Source organism: Schistocerca cancellata, chromosome 7 (genome assembly GCF_023864275.1).
Source record: "Schistocerca cancellata isolate TAMUIC-IGC-003103 chromosome 7, iqSchCanc2.1, whole genome shotgun sequence".
Classification (NCBI taxonomy): Eukaryota; Metazoa; Arthropoda; class Insecta; order Orthoptera; family Acrididae; genus Schistocerca; species Schistocerca cancellata.
In genome coordinates, this window is record NC_064632.1 from 227,388,651 (window position 1) to 227,397,926 (window position 9,276).

A 9,276-nucleotide genomic window follows, 5' to 3' on the forward strand; every position below is an offset into this window, starting at 1 on the left:
AGTGATTAAAGCTCCTTCACTGTACTGAGGATATCTACTTCTAAGTTACAAATGTTGGCAGCTGTTCTTGATTCCAGTCTGAAATATTTACTTTGTTTTCTATAGTGAAGAAATGTCAGAGAATCATATTTGGTAATTCCGCTTTTGTGGCGTGTCACGTCATCAGTAACGTCAACATTCCTGTCACACAGTGAAGGTATTGATTGTCTCTTTCTGCTGATTTACTTTACATATCATCAGAATCTTTCTGATTTCTTTTCGCCAGATTTCAAGACGAGTTTCGATGTGGAAACTATGAAAAGCACCTCACTTTGAAATCCAGACTCTTTTGCACCTCGCTCTGAAATCCAGACTATGTACCAAAAGACCACAGTCAGTTCTGTCGACAATGCTACAGTTGGTGAGATCTGCCTTCATCTTACAAGCAAGACTAACAGACTTTACCACTTCAGATAGCCAGCCGAAAACAGAGAATCTCTTCCAATCCAAAGCAAAACTCATCGTTGGTACCTGTGCTCTTTACTGTATCCAGACGCACCGGTTCCACATCTGAACTCCTCCCGGTATGCACACAAAGTGCATACTGAATTCCTTCCCCTCCTTTGCAGCCGCACCCCTAAGAGGCCCCATTACGAGCCTAACATTGAAGCTCCCATCTACCAGTAATCCCACTTTCTGTGAATGCCCAGACTTTGTGGACCGAGAGGATTCCTGTAGAACAAGGCAAGCAATTTCATCTGGCTCAGGAACTTCTGTCAACCACAGATAGCGCCCAAAACTTGTTCATCGGACGAACTGGAAGGGGCCTCAAGATCACCCTTTCCCTCCCCTCCTCCAAGAAAGTCTCACTGCATGCCTCTCCTTGGAGTAACCTCTCACTCAACCACAGGTAAGGGGTTAATTTCAGTGCAGGTAGTACCTGTGGTGACCACGGTAGTGGACCGATTGGGTGACACACATGGGACACCCTCAGATCACTCCATCTGGTTGCCCAAAACGATGCCCATTGGCAATAGCCTCAAGTTGCATGACTGTAGCCAGCACTGCCTGGAGCTGTGAGCAATGGATTACCAACTCTATTTTCATCTGAGCACAGCAACTATAGTTCCTACCCATACAAAATATAGCCTGACAAACTCTCAGACATGCACAAAATACAGGAGTTGAAGCTAAAAGACTCTCATGAAATTTAAAATAAGTCACTTCCTATGAGAAGCTGGGCCAACTCACAGTAATCTGATACACTGCTGCTGCTGCTGCTGCTGCTATGAGAACTATCACTCAACTGGAGGATCTAATTACTATAAGCAGCAAACACAAAACAAATGCCTGGTGTGATGCAAATAGCAGTTCTATGCACTACAAAGTTAATAAAGGGCAGAACTTTGATAAATACACAAACATGCATGAAATATAACAAGCACCGCTGTCGTTATTGTGAGAGCTATCACTTGACTTCACAAAACAAGGTGTCACTGTTACATCAGTGCTAACTGGCTTCCTTCATTCCTGCAGTAGTTCAATGAGCATGAGAGTCTGAGAACTGTGGCACTGTGGTCACTTCCTACTCATCAACTTGTTCTCTCTTACTGAAGCATGCAATAGTATAGTGTTAATTGTAATTTATTGTTAGTATGGAAGATGAGTACACTATCTTGCTGCTCTGAAGTAGCGCTGACAAGGCAAAATGACCAATTCTCGGGATCTGATGGCGTTTAACAAAACTGTGTTTTGTAGGACTGTGGAGGATGTAAGACAAAAAGTAACTGATGCACAGTACACAATTCAAATGTGATACATTAGAGAAGTGATATCTGGAATAAGTTTCATACTGTAATCAATGCTTCAGGTGAAGAACAAATTTCATCCAATGAAATGATTGTATTCTTGTTTAGTCCACCTCCACCACGAAAAAACATATGTAGTAGGTTGAAATGGAAGCTGCGCACAGAACAACCTCATTGTTAAACCCCAAAGACCAAAAAGAGCACTATTTTTATATTCATTTTGTCATGGCAACTTACGTTCACTGGCTAACATGAGTTGTGTAGCTTATAATTCATTTCTGTAATGTATTTTAATAATTAGCTACCATTTAGACATTGCACTTCATCCTCATGACACATTTTCTGATAATGTCATTACTGACTTGGTAACCACATGAAAGTGTGCTACATGTCAATGTAATTGTTACCAAGTTCAGAGATGTCACAGGACTCACTGGCAAGTTTAAAGTGAGTACACAGAGCTCATTACTGATCCCTAATACACAGTTTACTAACACCTACCTTACACAACTCATTAATTCGAAACCTCATAATGCCTGAAATATTTACTTGCAACCATTGGTTTTTTTCTCAAAATACTCAGTTTAGTATTTTGTACCATGTGTATCATTCTGAGCAGACAGTTTGGGACACGCTGTATATTGTACCACACAACGAATTTCTAATACAAAGGAACAGAACTGAATTTCGTCCACCTTTGCCCCCCGCCCCCCCCCCCCCCCTTTTTTTTGAGGTTGAACTTTAGTTATAAAGGAAATTGTAAAACCAAGAAATAACTGACCAGAACAAACAGAAAAATTTGGTAACAACAGTATTATGAAAAGGGATAAATTGCTACTCACCATATAGTGTAAATGCTGAGTCTCACATAGGCACAACAAAAAGACAACAAGTAAGCTTTCAGCCAAAATGGTCTTCATCAGAGTTAAACACATACACACATCCGCGCACAAAAGAAACTCACATGCACAGGACAACAGTCAATGGCTGCCGAGGCCAGACTGCGAGCAGCAGCGCATGATGCGGGGAGGCTGGGGTTGGGATGGGAAGGGGTAGCAGGGCAGGGGTGGGGGATGGAAAATTGCTGCTTGTGGGAGCATACAGGGACGAGGTGGAGAGAAGGTAGGGCAGCTAGGTGCAGTTGGGAGGATAGATAGAGTGCGGGCAAGGGGGAAGGGCCAGGGGGGACAGCGGAAATGGAGAGAAGTAAAAAGACGGTGGATGGATTGGTGGAATAAAGGGCTGTATGGTGCTGGAATGGGAACAGCGTGGGCACAGGTGGGTAAAGGACAAAGACTAATGAAGGTTTAGGCCAGGAGGATTACGGAAATGTAGGATACACTGCAGGGTGAATTCCCACATCCACAATTCAGAAAAGCTGGTGTTAGCAGGAAGGATCCAGATGGCACCGGCAGTGAAGCAGTCACTGAAATGAACACCATGTTGCGCAGCATGCTCAGCAGTTTAGCTTGTAGATCACATGACTGGTTTCGTAGGTATCCCTGCCTTTGAGGGGATAAGTTATGCTTGTGACCAGACTGGAGTACTAGATGGCAGTGGTGGTGGTGGTGGTGGTGGTGGGAGGACGTATGGGACAGGTTTGGCATCTAGGTGTATTACAGGGATATGGACCATGAGAGGCAAGAGGTTAGGAGCAGGGTTTGTGTAGGGATGGACAAGGATATTCTGTTGATTTGGTAGGCAGTGGAATACTAAGTATGGGAGGGATAAGTAGGATAGTAAATAGGACATTCCTCATTTCAGGGCACGAGAGAGGTAGTCGAAAAACTGGCGGAGAATGCAATTCAGTTGCTCCAGTACTGGGCGGTACTGAGTCATGAGGGGAATCCTCTTCTGTGGCCAGACAGTCGGACTTTGGGAGGTGGTGGGCCTCTGGAGAGAGAAGGCACGGGAGATCTGTTAATTACAGACCTTGTACAAAAACAGATCTCCTGTGTCTTATCTCTCCAGTCACCCCATCACCTCACAAAGAACCACCATCTGGCCACAAAGGAGCCATTCTCCTCGGACTTGGTACCATCCAGGAATGAAGCAAATGAATCGCATTCTCCGCCAGGGTTTCGACTACCTCTCATCGTACCGGGAAATGAGGAATGTCCTGCCCACTATCCTCGCCACCCCTCCCACAGTGGTATTGTCCTACTGCCCACCAAACCTACACTATATCCCCCTCCATTCTTATAAAACCTCTGCTCCTAATCCGTTGTCTCATGGCTCATATTCCTGTAATATGATCTAGATGCAACACCTGTCCCATACGTCCTCCCATCACTGCCTATTCCAGTATAGTCGCAAGTATTACCTATCCCATCAAAGGCAGGACTACCTGTTAAACCCGTCATGTGATCTACAAGCTAAGCTGCAACCACTGTGCTGCGTTCTATGTGGGGATGACAGCCAAAAAGCTGTCTCTGTTCACATGAATAGCCGCCACCAACAAACGGTAGCCAAGAATCAGCTGGACCATCCCATTGCTGATCATGCTGCCCAACATGATGGTCTTCATTTCAGTGACTGCATCACTGCCTGTGCCATCTGGATCCTTCCTACCAACACCAGCTTTTCTGAACTATGCATGTGGGAACTCTCCCTGCAATACATCCTACATTTCCGTAACCCTCCTGGCCTCAACCTTCGTTAGTCTTTCTCCTTTATCCACCTCTACCCACCATGTGCCCATTCTAGCACTACAAATCCCTCAATTCCACCAACGCACCCACAATCTTTTTACTTCTCTTCTTTTCTGCTGCACCTCACCCTCCGTCTAACACCCTGCCTCCACCTAATTGCCCTACCCTCTCTCCACCTCACCCCGCACCCTTCCCATTCCCGCCACAGCCTCCCCCTTACTCCCATTGCACAGATTGCCTCTCCAATCTTGCGCTGCTGCTCCCAGTCTGGCCTTGGCGGCAGCCACAGACTGTTGCTGTGCGTGTGCGCGTGTTGAGTGCGTGTACGGTTGTGTGTGTGTGTGTGTGTGTGTGTGTGTGTGTGTGTGTGGGGGGGGGGGGGGGGGGGGGGGGGGGCAAAGGCCATTAGGAGAAAGCTTTAAGTTTGAAAATCTTTTTGTTGTGCCTATCTGCGACTCAGCATCTCTGCTATACGGTGAGTAGCAATCTATCCTTTTCATAATACTGTCATTATTCCAACCTAGAGCCATTTGATAAGTAGATTTCATGCAGGTGCTGAAAGATGTCATGAGACCAATTATGGCAGTCTTACCACTTACCCCAACAACAGTGGCAAAGCTTCGATTAAGGCCCTCAGCCTACCCGAAAAATTCCAAAATAATTTGCTTAAAATGAATTTAATCTGATCTGATCATGAATCCTAGTAATTTTTTTCAAATATTTAACATCTGAATTTCATATAGGCACCCACTATTATAGTGCATCGCTCCCCCAACTTTGCAACCAATAGCAGCTCAGAATACCATGCTCATTACGAGCAAGCCCAGTACGCCTGTTTCTTTCACGTGGCAGACTGGGGTTTCTACAGTGTGTATACGGTTTTTAAAAGCTGGCATTTGATCTGTTTCTTCTGCTCGCCAGCAGGTGGACACATGTCTAAGTGGAATGACAAGTCACTCAGCAGTTCCCTAATAGATAGTGCTAATTCACATTGTCTAGCACACTAGTTTATTTAAAAAAGAGGGAGAGAGAGAGAGAGAGAGAGAGAGAGAGAGAGAGAGAGAGAGAGAACACGAAGACATCCATAATTCACAGAAAATAAATTTGAATGCGTCACAGGATGATGTTGCAACATTATAGGAAATAGTCCATGTATTTTCATTGGTCCTCAGATTAAAATTCAGTAGTTTTACTTATTTCAAATGTTGGTAGTTCAATAGCATGGCTGTAGGTCTTCAAATCAACAGTACTAGATGTGCTTATGGTGAAACCTGGAACATGATTTTTGCAGTTAAAATGTTGTAAGCAGTGGTAGTGAAGTATATTTCACTGTGCCCTGTCATGTGTGAGGTGTCAACGTCAATTTATCTTGTCACTGGGTTGTCGAAAGGAAAACTGTAAGTTGTCTAATATTTAAATCATCATCATATAACACATAGTACTGCTTTCTATCTCAAACTGCCATGGACACATTTATTTCATCACAAGACCCACTGAATTTTGTAACTGAAAACCCTGCATTCTTCTCTCATCTTTCTTTGGAAGATAAACTCCTGCTGAAAGAACGAAAGCCAATGCCAATTCTGCCTATTACAAAATCTTATGGAAAATTTGTAAGACATTTCCAAACACAATGGTACTATGGTTAAGTGGCAACGTTTTTAAGTAAAAAACCTTTTTCTTTTTACTGTGTGCTATTTGGAATGGGTAATAACAGTTTTGAATGATGTAACTGGGGAGTAGGTGAAGAGTGTCTTCAAAATTTCCTTTCAAAACACTACAAGGTATGAATGTTCATTTTACATATCACAGCAGATGTTAAATACAATCAGCTAGGTACAGTAAGAACTGACCATGCTCTTTTAGAAGTAACATGCTTGAAAGCTTTGAAGCATAACAAGAAGGTTGATCAAAACAGAAATATAATGAAGAAAATAATTTTGACCATCTGCTTTTTAGCACAGCAAGAGTTATCCCTTTGAGGTCATGACAAATCTGAGGTGTCAGTAAATAATGGGAATTATTTAGAACTTTCGGACTTCTTGGCAGAAGATGAATCGCACATGAAGGATCTTTTATCATCCGGTGGAGTATTTAAAGGTGCTTCCTCTGACAAAGAGGACCAATTTATAGCTTAAATGAGATTTTCACTCTGCAGCGGCGTGTGTGGTGATATGAAACTTTGTGGCAGATTAAAACTGTGTGCCAGACCGAGACTCGAACTCGGGACCTTTGCCTTTCGCGGGTAAGTAGAGCATGTGAGGAAATTATTTTAAATGCAAAGTGGAAGCTAAGAGCATATAAATTCAGCAAGAATAACTGAAATTTATTTTAATGAAACAGAAGCAAGTATTCAGAAATTGAGAAGACTAGCATTTGAAACAGTTGACACAGTAGTAGTAAACATGGAAACTAGATTCCAGGACTTTCATGAAACAAATTTTACAGAGCTTGTAAATAAAAAGTTCTCAGTTTATAGCAGGCCAAACAATTTCTCAAACCATGATACTTAAAATATTGATTAATCTTTGACAGCGAAAAATTGAAAGGAGAATTTGTATTTATGACAACAGTGGTGATAAACGTCTACAGCTTCAGGACCTCCTTAAAACCATTATAAACAATGGATTAAAAAACATGTTCTCTGAATGTGTGAAATTATTGTCATTGGTTCTTGGAATTCCAGGAACCACTACATCTTGCAAAAGAAGCAAAACGATGACAAATGACATACTGACAAACTTGGCAATTTTGGCTATTGAGAAGGAAATTCTCAGATCTTCAACCAAACAACAAGAGTTCATATCTATCAAACAATGGAAAATCCAGGATGGAATTTAACAATATTATGAAAAGGAAAGTTGCTAATCACTATATAAAGGATATACTGAGTCGCCATGGGCACAACATAACATCTTTGCGAATTAGATCAAGGTAGAGGACACCTCATCCACATTCCTCCAGAAACTCAACAGTTTCTTCCTCATTTGCTTCATCTGGTCCTACTCAAACCAACAAACCACCTGCCTAGATGTTGACCTCCACCACAAAGATGACTACATCAATGCCACTGTCCATATCAAACCTATTAACCACATGAAATATTTCCACTTAGTCACCTGTGGTTCATCTGCAGTGACGAGCAGTCCCTCTCAAAATATACCAAGGGTCTCACCGAGGCTTTCACAGACCGTAATTATCCTCCCAACCTCGTACAAAAACAAATCTCCCATGCCTTAACTTTCCAATCTCCCACAACTTCCCTAAGGCTCACTGTCCAGCCACAGAGGAGCATTCCCCTCGTAACTCAGTACCACACAGAACTGGAGCAACTGAATTACATTTTCCCCCAGGGTTTTGACTACTGCTTGTCGTGCACTGAAATGAGAAATGTCCTGCTCACTATCCTTCCCACCCCTTCACAGCTTGTGCCATATGGATCATTCCCACCAACACCAACTTTTCCGAATTGCACAGGTGAGAACTCTTCCCTGCAATATATCCCACGTTTCCATTACCCTCCTGGCCTCAACCTTCATTAGCCATTGTCCTCACCCATCCAGCCCCTTCCCTTTTCCCATTCCAGCACTTCACAGCCCTCATTCCACTAATGCAGCCAGTGTTTTCGCTTCTCTCCTTTTCTGTAACCCCCCCCCCCCCCTCCCCCAAAAAAAAACCCTCCCTTCTGCCCTCCATCTAACCTCCCAACTGCACCTAGCTGCCCTACCTTCTCTCCACCTCACCCTTGAGCACTCCACAGCACCACTTCACTGTCCGCCACCCCTACCAAGCTATCCCTCCACCTGTCTGTGTGTGTGTGTGTGTGTGTGTGTGTGTGTGTGGTCTATTTTCGACACAGGCCTTGATGGCTGAGAGATTATACTGTGACAGTCTTTTTGTTGTGCCTAAATGCGGCTCAGGAGTTCATCTCTCATGTCTGCGATGTTTACTCTATGGGAAAGGACAGGATAGAACTGATTTATAAAAAGTTGTAACTGTGAGTTATATTTTTATTAATGTATAGCTGTTTAATATTTTTATGCATTTATTTATAACAATTTCTGTAGAAGTTTCTGTCTTAAGAGAAATATGTAACTAAGTTACTTTTGCAGTATTTCTATTTTACAAGTTTTTTGTAAGATCTTTTTCTTTTTGAAATTCGTGATTCTCAGCCTACTATACAAAAAGTGCCACATTTCGCCACTGCTCAGCAACCATAAGAAACAATGATGACACATTACATCCCATGCACATATTTTTTCTTCATCTTTGCCGAAGATTTTCTTTTACACAACAATTTCTTTCCATCTCTTCAGTTTGGTTGGCATCTATAAAATAAAGGGACTTTCTCATTTGAAAGATCAGGATCCAAAGAATCTGTGGGGAAATGACTGTACACCTAGCTCTTATACTGCCTTGAGTTTGGTGGCGCACATATTAACAATACTATTAAGAAATTTCAATACCAATAATGAACTGTATTTATTAATACACAAAACCTGTACAGAAAAAGATAAATAGAGTGTATTTAAAAATTCACAACTTTACTCTTCGTGCTCTGTGTGTAGCTTCAGATGACAAACTGAATGAACAGTGATAAAAAAAAATTCTGGCACAGTCACTCACATAGCACTTAGAACAGCCACAGCCACAGAATAAATACTAAATCTTACACTCATAATTTTAAAAACAAACATAATGCAGTATTTTGCTTCCTCACAGTAGTGTTTGTTATCTGCTTACACAAAAAGCACGAAGTGGTCAAATGAAATATCACATTTTACAGTGACAACAGCATTTGTCAAACTACTGGTTCACAATACTGTATACCAATTAAC